We start from the raw sequence: 20,155 nt of genomic DNA on the forward strand, positions 1-20,155 counted from the left end.
CATTTTTATTTTCAATTTTTATTAAAAATATTTTTCTTTAATTTTTTTCTACTATATTTTTTACTGTTGTGAAAACTTTTTCAAATTCTATTTTACTTCCATCATTTCATTTTAGTCTACTTCAGTGTATTCATTTTTTTCAAATTATGAAACGATTTCCTTTTTTTTTCTTGCCCCTTTTTTCTCTAATCTATCAAGCCCCTTTCAACACCCAGACCAAAACACACCTAGGATCTAGCATCATTTATTCGATTTTGTGTGTGTGTGTGTGTGTGTCTGTGTGTTTGTTTCTAATTTATTAATTTATAATTTTTTTAATTTTAATATTTTTTAATTTTAATTTTTTTACTGCATTAATTCCTTTTCTCTCTTCAAAATGACAAAATGAAGGAATTCACCCCAAATAGAAGAGTAGGAAGACACGACATCCAGGGATTTAACCAACACAGATACTAGAAAGATGTCTGAAGCAGAATTTAGAATCACAATAATAAGAATACTAGCTGAAGTCGAAAATAGATTAGAATCCATTTCTGTGGAGACAAAAGTAGTAAAAGCTAGTCAGGATGAAATAAAAAATGCTGTGACTGAGCTGCAATTTCAAATGGAGGTCACGGAGGCAAGGATGGATGAGGCAGAACACAGAATCAGTGATACAGAGGACAAACTTGTGGAGAATAATGAAGCAGAAAAAAAGAGGGAGATTAAGGCAAAAGAGCACTATTTAAGAATTAGAGAAATCAATGACTCATTAAAAAGGAACATCAGGGGCGCCTGGGTGGCTCAGTCGGTTAAGTGTCCGACTTCAGCTCAGGTCATGATCTCACGGTCCGTGAGTCCGTGAGTTCGAGCCCCACGTCGGGCTCTGGGTTAATGGCTCAGAGCCTGGAGCCTGCTTCCGATTCTGTGTCTCCCTCTCTCTCTGCCCCTCCCCCGTTCATGCTGTGTCTCTCTCTGTCTCAAAAATAAATAAACGTTAAAAAAAAAATTTAAAAAAAAAGGAACAACATCAGAACCATAGGAGTCCCAGAAGAGGAAGAGAGAGAAATAGGGGTAGAAGTGTTATGTGAGCAAATCATAGAAGAAAACTTTCCTAACCCAGGGAAAGACACAGACATCAAATTCCAGGAAGCACAGAGGACTCCCATTAGATTCAACAAAAACCAACCACCAACAAGGCATGTCATAGTCAAATTCACAAAATACCGAGGCAAGTAGAGAATCATGAAAGCAGCAAGGGAAAAAAAGTCCCTAACCTACAAGGGAAGACAGATCAGGTTTGCAGCACACCTATCCACAGAAACTTGGCAGGCCAGAAAGGAGTGGCAGGATATATTCAGTGTGCTGAATCAGAAAAATATGCAGCCAAGAACTCTTTATCCAGCTAGGCTGTCATAGAAGGACAGATAAACAGTTTCCCAGACAAACAAAAACTAGAGGAGTTTGTGACCACTAAACCAGCCCTGCAAGAAATTTTAAGGGGGACTCTCTGAGGGGAGAAAAGATGAAAACACATGCGCATGCACACACACACAACACCCAAAAAAAAAAAAAAAAAAAAAAGCAACAAAGACTAGAAAGGACCAGAGAATACCACCAGAAACTCCAACTCTACAAGCCATATAATGGCAATAAATTAATATCTTTCAGTACTCACTCTAAATATCAATGGACTAAATGCTCCTATCAAAAGACATAGGGTAACAGAATGCATAAGAAAACAAGATGCATCTATATGCTGTTTACAAGAGACCCACTTTAGACCTAAAGACACCTTCAGATTGAAAGTAAGGGGATGGAGAACGAACAAAAGAAAGCCAGAGTAGCCACACTTAGACAATAAGGACTTTAAAATAAAGACTGTATCAAGAGATGCAGAAAGGCATTATATCATAATTAAGGGGTCTATCCACCAATAATACCTAATTGTAAACATTTATGCCCAAATGTGGTAGCACTCAAATATATAAATCAATTAAGTACAAACATAAAGAAACTCATTGATAGTAATACCTTAATAGTAGGGGACTTCAACACCCCACTCACAGCAATGGACAGATCATCTAATCAAAAACTCAACAAGGAAACAATGACTTTGAATGACACTGGACCAGATGGACTTAACAGATATATTCAGAACATTTCATCCTAAACCAGTGGAATATACATTCTTCTCCAGTGCACATGGAACGTTCTCCAGAAAACACCACATACTGGGACACAAATCAGCCCTCAACAAGTACATAATGATAGAGATCATACTGTGAATATTTTCAGACCACAATGCTATGAAACTCGAAATCAACCACAAGAAAAAAATTTTTAAAGTAACAAATACTTGGAGACTAAAGAGCATCCCACTAAAGAATAAATGGGCTAAATAAGAAGTTAAAGATGAAATTAAAAAGTTCATGTAAGCCAATTAAAACCATAACACCACAACCCAAAACCTCTGGGACGCAGCAAAGGCGGTCATAAGAGGAAAGTATATAGCAAGCCAGGCCTTCCTAAAGAAGGAAGAAAGATCTCAGATACACAACCTAACCTTACGCCTTAAGGAGCTGGAAAAAGAACAGCCAATGAAACCCATAACCAGCAGAAGACAGGAAATAATAAAGATTAGAGCAGAGATTAATGCTATTGAAACCAAAAGAACAGTAGAACAGATCAATGAAACCAGAAGCTAGTTCTTTGAAAGAATTAACAAAATTGATAAACCACTAGCCAGTTTGATCAAGAAGAAAAAGGAAAGGACCCAAATAAATAAAATCAAGGAATGAAAGAGGAGAGATCACAACCAACACAACAGAAATAAAAACAATAAGAGAATATTATGAGCAATTATATGCCAATAGAATGGGTATCTGGAAGAAATGGACAAATTCCTAGAAGCATATACACTACTAAAACTGAAACAGGAAGATAAAGAAAATTTGAACAGACCCATAACCAGTAAGGAAATTGAATTAGTAATCAAAAATCTCCTAAAAAATAAGAGTCCAAGGCCAGATGGCTTTCCAGGGGAATTCTACCAAACATTTAAGGAAGAGTTAACACCTATTCTCTGGAAGCTGTTCCAAAAAATAGAAATGGAAGGAAAACTTCCAAACTCTTACTAGGAAGCCAGCATTACCTTGATTCCAAAACCAGGCAAAGACACACTAAAAAGGAGAACTATAGACTAATTTCCCTGATGAACATGGATGTAAAAATCCTCAATAAGATACTAGCCTACCAGATCCAATAATACATTAAAAGAATTATTCACCACGACCAAGTGGAATTTATACCTGGGATGCAGGGCTGATTCAATATCCACAAAACAATCAATGTGATTCATCACATCAATAAAAGAAAGGACAAGAACTGTATGATCCTCTCAATAGATGCAGAGAAAGCATTTGACAAAATACAGCATCCTTTCTTGATAAAAACCCTCAAGAAAGTAGGGAGAGAAGGAGTATACCTTGAGATCATAAAAGCCATGTATGAAAGACCCACTGCTAATATCATCCTCAATGGGGAAAAACTGACAGCTTTCCCCCTAAGGTCAGGAACAAGACAGGGATGTCCACTCTTGCCATTGTTATTCAACATAGTATTGGAAGTCTTAGCCTCTGCAATCAGACAACACAAAGAAATAAAAGGCATCCAAATCGGCCAGGAGGAGGTCAAACTTTTACTCTTCACAGATGACGTGAAACTCTATATGGAAAACCCAAAAGATTCCACCAAAAAACTGCTAGAACTGATTCATGAATTCAGCAAAGTTGCAGGATATAATATCAATGCACAGAAATCAGCTGCATTCCTATATACCAACAATGAAGCAACAAAAGGAGAAATCAAGGAATCAATCCCATTTACAATTGCACCAAAAACCATAAAATATCTAGGAATAAATCTAACCAAAGAGGTGAAAAATATATACTAAAAACTATAGAAAGCTTATGAAGAAATTGAAGAAGACACAAAAAAAAATGGAAAAAGATTCCATACTCCTGGATAGAAAGAACAAATATTGTTAAAATGTCAAACTACCCCAAGCAATCTACATATTCAGTGCAATCCCTATCAAAGTAACACCAGCATTCTTCACAGAGCTAGAACAAACAATCCTAAAATTTGTATGGAACCAGAAAAGACCCTGAATAGCCAAAGCAATCTTGAAAAAGAAAACCAAAGCAGGAGGCATCACAATCCCAGACTTCAAGCTATACTACAAAGCTGTAATCATCAAGACAGTATAGTACTGGCACAATAACAGACACTCAGATCAATGGAACAGAATAGAGAACCCAGAAATGGACCCACAAACGTATGGCCAACTCATCTTTGACAAAGAAGGAAAGAATATCCAATGGAATAAAGACAGTCTCTTCAGCAAGTGGTGCTGGGAAAACTGGACAGCGACATGCAGAAGAATAAACCTGGACCACTCTCTTACACCATACATAAAAATAAACTCAAAATGGTTGAAAGACCTAAATGTAAGACACGAAGCCATCATAATCCTCGAGGAGAAAACAGTCAAAAACCTCTTTGATCTTGGCCGCAGCAACTTCTTATTCAACACGTCTCCGGAGGCAAGGGAAACAAAAGCAAAAATGAACTACTGGGACCTCATCAAAATAAAAAGCTTCTGCACAGTGAAGGAAACAATCAGCAAAACTAAAAGGCAACCAACAGAATGGGAGAAGATATTTGCAAATGACATATCAAATAAAGGGTTAGTATACAAAATCTATAAAGAACTTATCAAACTCAACACCCCAAAAAAAACAAATAATCCAGTGAAGAAATGGGCAAAAGACATGAATAGACACTTCTCCAAAGAAGATATCCAGATGGCCAATGGACACATGAAAAAATGCTCAACATAACTCATCATCAGGGAAATACAAATCAAAACCACAATGAGATACCACCTCACACCTGTCAGAATGGCTAACATTAACATCTCAGGCAACAACAGAGGTTGGTGAGGATGTGGAGAAAGAGGATCTCTTTTGCATTGCTGGTGGGATTGCAAGCTGGTGCAGCCACTCTGGAAAATGGTCTGGAGGTTCCTCAAAAAATTAAAAATAGAACTACCCTATGACCCAGCAATTGCACTACTAGGTATTTATCCAAGGGATATAGGTATGTTGTTTCAAAAGGACACATGCACCCCAATGTTTACAGCAGCACTATCAATAATAGCCGAAGTATGGAAAGAGCCCAGATGTCCATTGATGGATGAATGGATAATGAAGATGTGTGATATATGTGTATACACACACACACACACACACACACACACACACACACACACACTATGGAGTATTACTCAGCAATCAAAAAGAAAGAAATCTTGCCATTTACAACTACATGGATTGAACTAGAGGGTATTATGCTAAGCGAAATTAGTCAGAGAAAGACAAACATCATATGACTTCACTCATGTGAGGACTTTAATACACAGAACAGATGAACATAAGAGAAGGGAAGCAAAAATAATATAAAAACAGGGAGTGGGACAAAACATAAGAGACTCTTAACAATGGAGAACAAACAGAGGGTTACTGGAGGGGTTGTGGGAGGGGGGATGGGCTAAATGGGTAAGGGGCAATAAGGAAACTACTCCTGAAATCATTGTTGCACTATATTGCTAACTAATTTGGATGTACATTAAAGAAATAAAATTAATTAAAAAAATAAGGCAAAACTCAGAGGGTCTTGAGTATACATAAGTATTTTTTTAAGTCTATAATTTTTATGTGCTTAGAAACAGGGTTATGATGGCCACCAGCCCTTAGCTTATGAGCACTTTCTCCTTGCCTTTCTTCAATGATCTTCTTACAACCGGTAGTTTTATTTTAAAATTCTGAGTTCATGGCCTTTTTTCACAGTAGAATATGTCCTTTTTTATCCATCTTGCCTAGAATTTGGTGAAGCATTTTAATTTGAAGATTTGAGTCTTCTGCTTAGATAAACTTCCTTCTACTACTTAATGTCTTCCTCTTCTCCATCTGTTTTTTTTTGTTTTTGTTTTTGTTTTTGTTTTTTGTCTAGCACTCCTGTTATTCACACAGAAAGTCCACTGGATGGGGTGCCTGGGCGGGTCAGTTGGTTAAGCATCTGACTGTTGATTTCAGCTCAGGTCATGATCTCATGGTTCAGTGAGATCAAGGCCTGTATTAAGCCCTGCATCGGGCTTCGTACTGACAGCACATAGCCTGCTTAGGAGTCTCTCTCTCCCTCTCTCTCTGCCTCTCCTGTCCTCAAAAGTAAATATTTTTTTTAAAAGTCTATTGGGTCTGTTATCCAAATCTATTATCTTGCCCATTTTTATATCATTGGTTTTAACAGAGATTCTGTGCTCTTTCCATTTGTCTGCTGGTTTGTTTGTTTGCAAATCATCATCCGTTTTTATAGATGTGACAAAGGGGTGTGTGTGTGTGTGTGTGTGTGTGTGTGTGTGTGTGTGTGTGTATGTGCATGCTATGCTTAAATATCCTTAATTGTTCTTACAATTTTGTTTATTGGGAAATGGGGTGCATTTTTGTTCAAGATCAAGTTCAAAGTCTAACTTAGCTCTGTCAATATTTAAATAACATTTTTATACCATTTTGTATCTCTCCCAGAAAAACACTTCCGATATCAAATAATACTATTTATATTAATTGACTGATTTGTACTAATTGGCTGTTTTTTAAGCTCTACCTAGCTGATTGGTTTCAGGAAGTTTTTGTTATTCTTTGTTCTTATCTAAGTCTGAAAGACTGGTTTATAATTTTTAACTGCAATTTCAGGCAGTTTGGGGAAAGCAGAGATATTTTCAGGCTTCCCAAGCCCTTGTTTCCACAGTCTTTAATTGTCTATTGCATAAGATAGGAGAGCTCTGCTGATCTAAGCGAGGACTTCTATAATAGCTTTATTTTGTTAGAAGCCTCTTATTTTGTGTATCTCTTGATTCTCTTCATTCTGTGTTCTGACACCCCTTTGGTTGGCTGTTTATTTTGTTTGTCTATTCCCTGGGGGGTGAAGTTTCAGTTGCTGAGGTACCTTGGGTAGCAACAATCTCGAAAATGAAGGGAGGAAGAGCAATCTGGCAAAAATACATTAGAGATTTGCCAGATGGTGAACACATACTCCCCCTGATTAGAGCCTGAACAAAGCTTCTTTGTTCCTCAGTCTTTTCACCAGTCAATGCTTAATGTTCTAGACCAGTGTCAGAAGGAACTCAATGCATCTGCTAAGCATTCCTGCACCTCATGGGGGACCAGTGAGACCCACTGTCATCTCAGGAATGCTCAGTCAGGAAGATAAATTCCCTGGGAATTCACAAGTCTCTGCAAACCAGTAGTTCACAAATCCTTACCCCTTGGGTCTCTGCCAACTGCCTCCAAACTTTCATCCAACACAAAGGAGGGAGATTCTCTATCAGCTTTTTTTTCTCCAAGGTCTTACATCATCCAGTTAAACAGCAGACCTGGTTACTACTCAGCTCAGGACAAGTCCTATCTATAGTTTGGTTAGAGATGTAGGATGAAAGGTGCCTGGCTGGCTGGCTCAGTTGGCAGAGCATGTGACTCTTGATCTCAGGGTCATGAGTTCAAGCCTCATGTTAGGCAAGGAGCCTACATAAAAAAAAAAAAGAGGGGCCCCTGGGTGGCGCTGACTTTGGCTCAGGTCATGATCTAACGGCTCATGAGTTCAAGCCCCATGTTGGGCTCTGTGCTGACATCTCAGCACCTGGAGCCTGCTTTGGATTCTGTCTCCCTCACTCTTTGACCTTCCACTGCTCATGCTCTGTCGTTCTGTCTCTCTGGCTCTCTGTGTCTCTGTCTCTCTCAAATATAAATAAACATTTAAGAAGTTTTTTAATTAAAAAAAAAGATGTATGATGAAATCAGGAGGGACACACTCAAGCAACCATCTTCCCACTTAAATAAGGTATAAAGGTGTGATTCCATGTACTTGACAATTTGGTAATGTTACATTTGCCTTTTGAAGATGAAAAAGTAAACTCTTAAGAGCTGATGCTTCTCATTTTGTTCTTTATAACCCACATATCTTGAGAAAGCGCATGTTTAAGTGATGTTTGTTCAGTGGATAAATGAATAAATAATTGAATAAATGAACAAATGAGTAAAATCAGTCTCAAAAAAGCAAGGGAATTTTTATTATTTATCCTGTTACTCATTTATTCAGTAATAATTTGTGGAGCAATTGCTATGCGCCAGACTCTATAAATCTGTAAATACAAAGTCATATAAGACAAAGTCCTTGACCTCAAGGGAAAAAAAATATCTATCTATTGCCTATCTATCTATCTATCTATCTATCTATCTATCCATCCATCCACCTATATCAACCAGGAATATAGCTAGTGGATCAGTGATAGACTAAAGTGTGAAGAGAGCTAGAATGGTAGCATACACAGAGTGTCATAAATAAGAGAGAGGAACATAAATAAAATTCAAGGAAAACTTGCCAGAAAAAAATGCATTAAAAAAGCATACAATTAGGCAAAGAGTGATTTAAGACTCAACTCTATTGAAATAAAGCCAAAACTCTTTCCCCTGGAGAGTACTTTGTTTATGAAATGAAAGATTAGAAGTCTGCTCAATCAATTCTTTCTTCTTCTTTTTGAAGATAGAAGTTATTTGTGTGTGGGGGGGGGGAGAGGGGTGTTTACATGTATGTGAGTTGGTGGGATAGGTCAGCTGGAGAGAGTAGCAAATGAGGGGAGTTAACAAACTCATGAACTGTCAGATCTCTCTAACCTGTACCTTATTTCCTAAATCACCCACCTCTATCTTGTCTACTCCTAAACCTATGTTCTGTCCATTTGGGGGGCACAGAATCCAGTCTTTTCTAACTAATAACCTTAGCTCTTATCGTGGTCTTATTTCAATGTGTATTCACCAGAAATCTCTCAGAATAATATCTACCCCAGTGTTGTCCAACCAAAATGAGAGCAGCTATGGGAGCCTCCAACCAGTGCATCTTGTCCTTGTTAACCAGACATAGACAGTTCCTGTAGGAGACCTCATTTGACAATAAGTACTGATCTGCCAGGCCCACTTTTGGACAAAGTCCTTTTTGGGGGAGTGCCCATGAGTAATCCAGGTCTTGAATTTAATTCGTACTTAGTCTTTCACTATTTCAGTATCTTTGGAAAAGTATTTTAGTTTTCTGCATCTCTTTACTCACCTACTAAAAGATATAGTACCAACTCTGTGGAGTTATTTTGAGGATGAATAGTGACATTTTGACACTTAGGGGCACTTAAGAAAAATTAGAAGAAAATTAAATCATCTTAATATTCTTTAAAATTGTTAAGGAATTTACATTAACAGAAGCTTTTACATAAATTATCCAATTTTGCTCTTGCAATGGCCCTCTGGGTTAGGTATTATCACTGAGGAAGCTGAAATTTTGGCCAAGGGAGCTGAGGTTCAAACATAGATCTTGTAACTTCAAATACTGATTTTTTACAAACAACTCCAAATGCTTCCTCTGAAAATTAAGTCGTAAAAGCACAGAGAAGTGAATGTTTCATGGTGGAATTTCAAGCATTAGTAAAAAGATTGTGGGAGAGATTTTGGCATCACATAGCCAGCAGCTTACCCCAGCATCGAGTGAATTCCATCAGACCTAGGGAAGAGGGTCTTAGACATGAGCATTCTGCCACAGCTGCCTGAATCATGAAGACTGTGGGGATATTTTAACCTCCAGCATCTAGAATTTGTATAGAATCCTCCTAAGAACCCATTTATAGCAATTTAAAAAATCAGAATTTATTATCCTTCAAATTTTGTCCATTTCCTGATTTCCATATATGCATTAGATAAAATGATGTATGATGTGGAAGACACTTTTCTGGTCACGAGGGATATCAGTACTTACCTTGAAAAGGAGCCATTCTTGCATTCTCTTTTCTACACATGGTATAATTTCAAGAACCAGAGCAATATTGGTCAGTAAAAATAAATAAAACCCAAACAAATGCCTGATCTGTTCCCCTGGTCAAGTTTAAATATCTATGCTCCAAAGCATTGAACTAGGCCGAGACTTGCATCTTGCTTAATCAATTTTTTATGAAAACCCATTGAGTGCCTGCAGGTCATAATCTCACCGTTCGTGAGTTTGAGCCCCGAGTTGGGCCAGAGCTGACAGAGTGGAGCCTGCTTGGGATTCTTTCTCTCCATCTCTCTCTGCTTCTTCCCTGTGCACTCTCTCTCTCTCTCTCTCTCTCTCTCTCAAAATAAAAAAATAAAGAAAGAAAAAAATAATGTAAATTACACACACACACACACACACACACACACACACACACAGGGGAGCACCTGGCATGATAGCCAGCACTCAGGCAGTTAGTTCTGGAGACAAAAGTTTCAAGTCCCATCTTATTTCTGTCTTTCAGTAATTAAAGCTCCCATCTACTCCAAAGAGTTTGTTTGGATATGAAAGTCAATACGTTTTTAACAAAAGATTTATTCTTGGGGCACCTGGGTTGCTCAGTTGGTTAAGTATCCCACTTTCGCTCAGGTCATGATCTCACAGCTGGTGGGTCCGAGCTCCATGTTGGGCTCTTTGCTGACAATTCAGAGCCTGGAGTCTGCTTAGGATTCTGTGTCTCTGCCTTGCTCTGCCTCGCTCTGCCCCTCCCTGGAGCTCTCTCTCTCAAAAATAAATAAACATTTAAAAAATTAAAAATTAAAAAAAAGATTTATTCTAAAAAGCCTAGCTGATATTTTTGTCAATTTTTCATCAACATAACTCTGAATGTCCACTTTCTGCACATTTTATTTTATTATCCTCCTGAAATGAAATCTATTAAAGTAGGACCAAATGTCCTCAGAAAATATTTGGATATTTTGCTCTCTACCTCCTTGAAATAAAGAGACTTCTGTAAGTTTTTGAAATATTTTTTATTTTGAAACAATCTGAAGCTTTCAGAAAAAGAAGTACAGTACAAAAAACTGTCTTTTCTGGAACCATCTAAGTTTCTGACTTCATTGTCCCTGTATAGTTCCTATAAACAAATATTCTCTAAACCAAACCACAACCATCAAAACTAGGGAAATAGCTTTGCCAAATTATGACCATTGTCAGCTTGAGCTCCTGTACCAAAATACACCAGGCAGCTTAAACAACAGAAGTTTATTTTCTCACAGTTCTGGAAGCAGGAAAGTCCAAGATCGAAGTGTCAGCCTATCTGGTTCCTGGTGAACATTCTCTTCCTGTATTATAGATGTCTGCCTTCTCTCTGTGTCCTCACATGGCTTTTCCTAGGTGTGGGGAGAGAGAGAGAGAGAGAAAGAGAGAGATCCCTTTCTCTTCTTTTAGGGTCACCATTCCTATCAGATTAAGACCCTGACTTTTGACCTCATGTAACCTTAACTATCTGCTAAAAGCCCTATCTCCAAATACAGTCACATTGGGGGTTAGGGCTTCAACATATAAATTTGGTGTCAGGGTTCGGGGGATACACATAGCAACTATCAAATCCTGAACCCTCCCCATTCAAGTTTCACCAAATGTCCTAATGATATCCTTTGTAGCAAAAGAATGCAGCTCAGAATCACATTTTGCATTTACTTGTTATTTCTGTCTAATCCCTCTATCTGTAACAGTTCCTCAGTCTGACTTTCATGACCTTGCCACTTTTGAAAATTATAGGCCATTTGTTTTGTAGAATGCCCCCAATTCGGGTCTGCCTGAAGTTTCCTAATGGCTAGATTCAAGTTATACAACTTTTACAGCAGTATCACAAAAGTGAACTTACATACACTCATTTCATCCCATCAGGTAGAACTTGTTTTTGAGTTTGCTCTATTGCCAATGATCATTTGATCACTGATGAAGGTGGTACCTCTTTCTCCATTTTAAAGTTTCTTGTTCTTACTTTTGTCATTAATATTGTTTTGTAGGAAAACAATGTGATATGCCCCATTCCTTCTCAGTCTCTTAATTTTTATTTATTTATGTCAATAGAGACTCATGAATTCTTATTTTATTCAACTGTTTACATTAGAGTTATTACTTGTTGTAATGGTAAAATTGTCCCAGATTTGGCAGGTGGAAGACTACTCAGGCTGGTTCCTATGTCCTTCTGATGTGGTGCTTATCTTGTACTTGTCTGGCTCTAGCTCTTCAACCAGTCTTTTCTCCAAATCCTGGTTCCTTTTAGTGGTACAGAGAGTCCCCAGCTTATGATGGTTTGACTTATGATTTTTCAATTTTATTTTATTTATTAAAAATTTTTTTTTACATTTATTTATTTCTGATAGGCAGAGAGAGACAGATCACAAGTGGGGGAGGGGCATAGAGAGAAGGAGACACAGAATCCGAAGAATCCACAAACCGCGAGATCATGACCTGAGCCGAAGTCGGTCGCTCAACCGACTGAGCCACCCAGGCGCCCCTGATTTTTCAATTTTAAATGGTGTGAAAGCAATACACAGTCAGTAGAAACCATACTTTGACTTTGGAATTATGATCTTTCTGGAGCTAGTGATACACAGTCTGATCACCTCTCCTCATGCTGGGTAGCTACAGCGCAGCTCCCAGTCAGGTGTGGGATCCTGAGGGTGAACAACCAGTTATAACCACTCTCCAATTCTGTCCCCATGCAACTATTCTGTTTTTCACTTTCGATACAGAATTCCACAAGTTACAATGAGATATCGAACATTCTATTATAAAATAGGTTTTGTGTTAGATGATTGTGCCCAACGATAAGGCTACTGTATTTTGAGGACATTTTTGTTTGTTTTGGACAGAAAAAGTGTAAGGGAGAAAGGGGCAGAGAGAAGAGAGAGAGAGAAGTGGGGCTCACCTGGGCCTTGTGTTTTTACCTGAAGTGGGGCTGGGGCTCACCAGAAGTGGGGCTCATGCCCACCCAAAGTGGGGCTTATGCTCACCTTGATGTGGGACTCGAACTCACCAATTGTGAGATCACAACCTGAGCCAAAGTCAGATGCTTAACAACTGAGCCACCCAGGTGCTCTTGAGCACATTTAAGGCGGGTTAGGCTAAGCTGTGATGTTCAGTAGGTTAGGTGTATTAAGTGCCTTTTTTACCTACAATATTTTCAATTTACAGTGGGTTTATTGGAATGTGATCCCAGTGAAATTGAGGAAGATTTGCAGATTCTGAGATCTGAGAACTAAGTGTGCTCTTTGCTATTGGGGTGTTGCCTCTCCAATGTTCTCTCAGTGGTTGGAGATAGAGAATATCTATGTAAGCGTGTGTATGAATGTGTGCATTTGCACTATAAATGTTTCAATATGTATCTGTATCTATATGCAATGAGTTCTGCTTTAACATTTGTTTCATAATGTAATTTTGTTCCAGTACAACTGAAATATTAAGGAACAATTTGAGCATAGCATAAATTTTGTGTTTGTTTAGACATGATTTCCTTTGCAGGAAATACAAAATGAACACAGAAAACGGCACCCAGTTGAACCAACTGGGTTGCCCATAAAACACATGCATGTACACACACACACACACACACACACACACACACACACACCTTAATATCTACCATCTGCTTCAACTTACTTCATGTGCTACGGGCCATACTGGTTGCATCTGGTGTTACAACTTTCTGTCTGATTTCAAATGATTCTCCTTTCACTGCTTCACAATAACTCAGAAGCTGTAATCTTTTTCACACCCACTTCCACAAGCAAATTTCTGGTCCTTTTTAAGGACCACATATTCAGTATAGTGTTTCTGTATTTCTTAGCCATTTAACATGTGCAACTGTGCTATCATTTTTACTATGTTCCAGTCTTTTTTTTTTTTTTGAGAGAGAGAGAGAGTGAGAAAGAGAGAGAGAGAGAGAGAGAGCACAAGCATGGGAGGGGAAGAGAGAAAGGGTGAGAAAGAATCCCAAGCAGGCTCCCACTGTCAGCCAGAGCCCAACATGGGGCTCTATCCCATGATCAGAAAGATCATGACCTGAGCCGAGATCAACAGTTGGACACTTAACCGACTGAGCCAACCAGGTGCCCCTCCAATCTATTTTTTTTAAATATATCACTGATGAAGTATTTTCTCCAACCTTATTGTCCCATAAACTCTGTCTTTTCATTGTCTGATTTTGTATGACATGAAAATTTTTAGGTATGTGCATGTCATACTATAGCAGAATTGACTCTATTAAAGACTGTAAATTCACACAAACATCTCCCATTCCAATCCAACACTCCAGTTTATTCTAACTTTCTTGTCTTCTATTTTGGGAGCCCCTTTCTCTATCAGTGACAAACCTCGTGCCTCTTATCCTTAATATGGGTATTTAATTAATCAGGCCCCAGTACGTAACCAATCTCCCCTCACTACCATTGCCTCACTACCTGTGCAGATGGCCTTACCACCCACACTTCATCATCAGGGTTCTCCTTGCATAGATGCCAACTCACCCTTCGTTAGGTTATGACAACCCGCCCTGGACCACTTGTCCATGTGGTCCCTCTCTTCACTTTTCTTGGCTCTTATTCTTCCCCATGAGCAGCCCTCTTACATGGACACCTTTCTTATGTTGTACAGGCTCTCCAGCAATATGTGTTTGTCTGAACTGTTGAGTCACTCTCACCACCAGGTCTGGACATCTACCTTGTTCAGTCCCACTTATAGCTATAGAACTGAATTGTCCATTAAAAGAAGAAATGGAAAGGGGAAGAGGAAGAAAAAGAGTTGAGATTTTTCAGAAGAATAAAAAATAGTGACCTATCACCCTGCAATAATGTCTTCTGGACTTGCATTACGGAATTAGCGCTATTCCATTTTATTAAAGCCTTTTAATCTTACAGAAGGATCCAGGTATTATATCTGTATCAAGCCAGGACAAATTACTGTCATTCTTCTCCCAAAGTTCTAAAATGGAGCAAAATGGAGGAGGAAGTGATTGCAGAATATCACTGTATAAGCTGCTGCTTCAATACGTGGTGGATGTTTAGTTTGCTATGCATTAAGGACATTTTATTTTATCCTTGATTCCAAATGTGAAGTGACTTTTTAGTTCAGAGTGAGTTTTACATGCCCATGATGATGACATGGAACACAGTCTTACAGAGAAAATGTTGTAGAAAATGTTCCAGTTGTAGGGCCAAATGTTGTCTGCAGAGAAAATGCCCAGACCACACAGCAGTGAGCTGTACTATGGTGCTATTGCTTCCAACCTCCACCAAGAAAACATGTAACCAGCACTCAGTTAATAACAGGGAAGTAAAAACATATATAAATGAATTGATGGAAACCTCTCCACTTATTCTTTGAATAAATTCATGGAGAAAATTAAAAATCTCAGGGCAAGGTATCTTAAAGCAACATACAATTATGTGTAAGATGAGACACTTAGGAGCGAGCCACAGAAGGATCTCTAGGATCTGATCTAAGAAGAATCTAGTCCAGCTCAAAACTATTCTGTTAGAAGCACTTTTTTTTAATTTTTTTTTTAATTTTTGGGACAGAGAGAGACAGAGCATGAATGGGGGAGGGGCAGAGAGAGAGGGAGACACAGAATCAGAAACAGGCTCCAGGCTCCGAGCCATCAGCCCACAGCCTGACGCGGGGCTCGAACTCACGGACCGCGAGATCGTGACCTGGCTGAAGTCGGACGGTTAACCGACTGCGCCACCCAGGCGCCCCTAGAAGCACTTTTTAATAATTATAATCAATTCTTTATTCAGCAACAAATGAGAATTTACATCAGATCTCAAAACACACCCTTTTGAGTTTATTGGCCATAAGTATGTAAATTATAAATGTTTTACATTATGATTTGTAGATTCAGTCATCTCAGCAAGTCTTTTAGACATCTTCAAAATGTCCTGAGTAGATCCTTTTCAGATATCATTATATCACACATAATGTTCAGCTAAAAATGCATGTCTCTGGAGTGGGCAAAATCAGGTGCAATGGCCTTCTCATTGTTCTTAATCAATATACAGTAGAAGTTCTCTTTACTGACATTTACTGTACTCAACTCATGGAATTAAGCAAGCTGTCTAGTCTATTACGGTAATCATATTTTTCAAATAATTATATGTTACCAGCTTACTTTATAATTGTTTGAATGATCCAATTTTAGCAATTTACCAATATGAAGCCTTTCTAAAACAACCCAGTTCAACATTCACTCATGTTTAAGTGTACTTAAAGTGAGTGGTAATTTCTATGTTGAATTTATTAAAAGGTACAAAGTTTGAGAGTCCTCAAGAATACCCTCAGATTCAATAATTTGTTAAAAAGACTCACAGAATTTCAGAAAAAGCACTTATGCTCACAGTTGCTGTTTATTACAGCAAAAGGATACAGATTGCAATCAGGCTAGAAAAGAATCATGTAGAACAGGTCCAGAAAAATTCCAGACACAAGCTTCCAGTTGCCCTCTCCCAGTGGAGACAACTGAACAGAATGGCAATATGAAGTTCTGCCAACCAGGAAGATCTCCAAGCCTTCGTCTCCAGAGTTTTTATTTGGGCTTAGTCACATAGACATGATTGGCCACCCATATGGCTGACCTTATTCTCTACCCTTCCAGAGACTGAGCTGTTACCACATGGTCCAAGGCCACACTGTTAGTTAGCATAGACTGCTTAGGTGGCCCAAAGTCCCTAGGTAAACAAATCAAGCAGGACATTCCAAGAGCTTAGAGGTTACCTCCCAGAAGCTGAGAGCAAAGGCCAGACCTTCAGCAATTATATGTTATCAATTTACTTAATACTTCTTTGAATGATGCAATTTTAGTAATTTGTTTATAGGGAAGCTTTCTGAAATTCGTTGCTCATATTATGCACTTATTCATATAAATGTAATCAGTGAAAGTTAATTTCTATGTTGGATATATTAGGAAGACTATAAAAACAAGTTGTTAAAACAACAAAACAAATTGCTTTTGCATTAGGCATAACTAAGACCATAGAGAGTGGCAAGCAAACAACACAAAAATCTAGAAAGACTCTTATTTAGATTCCTTGTCAAGTTCCTTTATGTTAAAGAGCCTGAAGCTGAACATCTTAGACTGTGGATTTTTTGGTTAGTTTATGCCAGGAAATAGATAGGAAGTTTTAATCTGCAGACCCCCCAAAAAGCTCTTGGCCTTACCACAAAAGGTTGGGAAATAAATGTATATGTGTGGATCTTTATTGACTAATTGCTTTTTCTGGTTTCAAAGTTTTTCGATAACATGCCAAACATTAGATAACAGGGATTTGATAGTGTGGAATTTAATCTGAGCCCTGTGCTCCTGTAAAAAAGCAAATGTTAAAGGATCTTTACCCTTTTATGTTCCAGAAAACAAGAGCTTACTGAAAACAAAACAAAACAAAACAAAGCAAAAACTACCATCCCCGTAAGACTAGATAAGACTCACAAAGTCCCCTTGTTTACCTATGACAAAACCAGACACAGACCCTCCAAATTCTTTTTTTTTTTTTTTGGTCTCATTAAATTATAACCTGAACTACTTACCCACTGATCAATCAGAACAAAATGCTTGTTAGCCAAACTTGGTTAAACTTCTCTTTTACCTGCAGGGTCCTGAACATTGGTCTGCCTCCAGCTTGAGCCAGCATGCCAACCCTCCTGAGAACAGGCTGGCCTCAGAATATTCTGTGAGCTACTATCCCACCATGCCCTCCTCTCATTCCACATGAAAATATTTACTTTCTCTCCTTCCTTTATTTCTTTCAAACTTTCTTTCTTATTTTTCTTCCTTTTCCTCTTTTATTCATTAAGAGGAATCTCTTCTGAGTCACTTCCCAGTTGTCAGCAAAATGCTGCCTGTCCCTGACCCATCTCACCCTTTCACACTCTGGGAGTCTCTGGGAGGCTCTTCTTGAGGAAGCACCCTTAGGCCTAGCCCAACTCTGAGGCACTGAAACAATGTTTTTGGTATGCTTATGCCTTATCCATTCCCAAATCATTTAAAGTGGTAAATAATACTATTTAGATTGACAGATTTGATTAAAAACCTTAAGCTCTACTCAGACAGCCTATTTCTGAAAGTTTTTGTATTTTGGTTCACATTTTAAACTGAAAGATTCATTTATTGACTGTAATTACAGGCAGTTTTGTGAAAACTTATCTGTTTTTAGGCTTCACCAGCATTTGTTTCCACCAAAAACCTTTAAGCTGTTTATTGTACATCTTGAGATGTTTTCCCTAGACAGGGGAGGATATGATACTGTATTTTAATTTATTTTTTTATTCTTTTTTTACATTTATTTATTTTCGAGAGACAGAGAGAGACAGAGCACAAGTGGGGGAGGGACAGAGAGAGAGGGAACACAGAATCCAAAGCAGGCTCCGGTTCCGAGCTGTCAGCACAGAGCCCGATGTGGAGCTTGAACTCATTAACTGTGAGATCATGACCTGAGCCGAAGTCGGATGCTCAACCGACTGAGCTACCCAGGTGCCCCTGATACTGTACTTTATACTAATCCTTAGATGTAAGGATTTTATCAGAACTAAACAAATACATTCAAGGGCCCTAAATCATTAATCAGGTGGCCATCTTTATGAATAACTGGTTACATTTTTCTATATTTACAGATTGTTGGATAGCCCAAACTCCAATTTTATTTGATCTCCAAGAAATAATCTTGGAGAAATTTGATATTCTGGTGTCCAAAAAATGGTCCACAGAAGTGACTTCCTAAGTGAAATAGTAAGAGAATCATGCTTACAGTTTTGAATGTAGTGAGAGAGGTGGGTGTGTGGATTAATAATAATAGTACATTTTATAAAGAATCAACCACTTACATAATAACTTTTCATCTATGACTCACCAGAATGGAACAAATTTTGGGGGGTGAAATTGCTCTTATCTTTTAAGTAGGAATTCTGGTAATCTAATGCCCTATGAATATAGAAAGCATGCCCAATCATTAACAAAGGTAGATAACTGGTCAATAAATCAGATTGTTTTCATATATTTATTTTAATTTTGATAAATCCTCTAGATGAATCAGAGAGTTTAAGTAGCTTGCCACAGAAGACAAAATTAAAAGCAGGATCTGAAATCAAATTTACATCTGCTTGGTGCCAAAGGCCACGCTTGTTTTTTCTCAGTATGCCGTATGTTATGCATCAAGGGCTGTATAATGTGCTTCTGACCCTCCTTAGGCCCAGAAATTAAATACCATAGTATAATATTGGGGTACATGGTAAACTCTCAGTAATACTAATAATAAACAATCATATTTCAAGTTATCAAAAGTATCTTCCTTGAGGGAAGACCCTCCATTCCCCATCAACTTAAAAGTATGGTAATAACCTATACACTCTTTCTCCTAAAATAAGAGCTTTGGAATCGGGAAAACTTGAATTCTCTCACTTACCAACTATGTGACCTTGGGCTAATCACTTAAATTCTTAAAGCTTCAGTTTCCTCATTTGTAATATTGGAATAATATTAACATCACTGGGATCTATTATTATATACTGTATTGCCTATCATTGTATCAAAATTTGAAAAAATCAGCTACAAGTTATTTTAATTCCAGACACGCCCACTTTGATCTGATTGGACTGTCTCTCTTTGTCTCTCCCTCTACTCTTTGTTTTAGGAAAAGAGCCTATTTGACAGTAACACTGTTAAGTGTGGATGCCATTGAAAAGATGGCTCTGAAACTAATGGTCACTTTCCATGCCCTTTGTTTTGTGCCTGTAGCTGCCCCTTTTAGACTATTCAAAAGTTCAAGACTTGGTTCAAGAAAGTTTTCATTACTACCTGCCCAGACAGGACTATTTGGAATTGTGTTCCAGGCATCCAAAGCCACACCAAGCAGAGGAGTCAAGTAACTGTGTACAAAACACTTAGTATCATGGCATTAAGCCATCTGGCATAAAGAGTATTGTGAAGCAGCAGCCGTAAGTCCTGATTGCAGCTCTGTTAGGAAAAAGCTGCATGACCCTGGCTCAATCTGAACCCTCTAGGTCTCAATTTACTTATTTACAAAATGACAGAATTTGGTACATATAGTCGCTCAGTTCTCCAAATTCTAAGTTACTAGGAATGACTCTCCAAAAATAAAATGTTCAGAAGATTTTTCAATCATTTATTTGCTTATTTATTTATTTATTTATTTTTATTTAAGTTTATTTATTTTGAGAAAGAGAACCCGCATGTGAGCAGGGGAGG

The 20,155-nt window shown here is 38.1% G+C and overlaps 1 non-coding gene across 1 annotated transcript; it reads left to right on the plus strand.

Moving 5' to 3' along the window:
* Positions 1 to 7,543: 7,543 nt before the first annotated feature.
* TRNAK-CUU (transfer RNA lysine (anticodon CUU)) lies at positions 7,544 to 7,616 on the plus strand. Its single transcript has one exon. It is a non-coding gene; the product is annotated as a tRNA-Lys (tRNA).
* Positions 7,617 to 20,155: the final 12,539 nt, after the last annotated feature.

This window comes from Lynx rufus, unplaced genomic scaffold (assembly GCF_022079265.1).
Source record: "Lynx rufus isolate CCGP_SWC_20201006 ecotype Redwood Valley unplaced genomic scaffold, mLynRuf1.p SCAF_6, whole genome shotgun sequence".
NCBI lineage: Eukaryota > Metazoa > Chordata > Mammalia > Carnivora > Felidae > Lynx > Lynx rufus.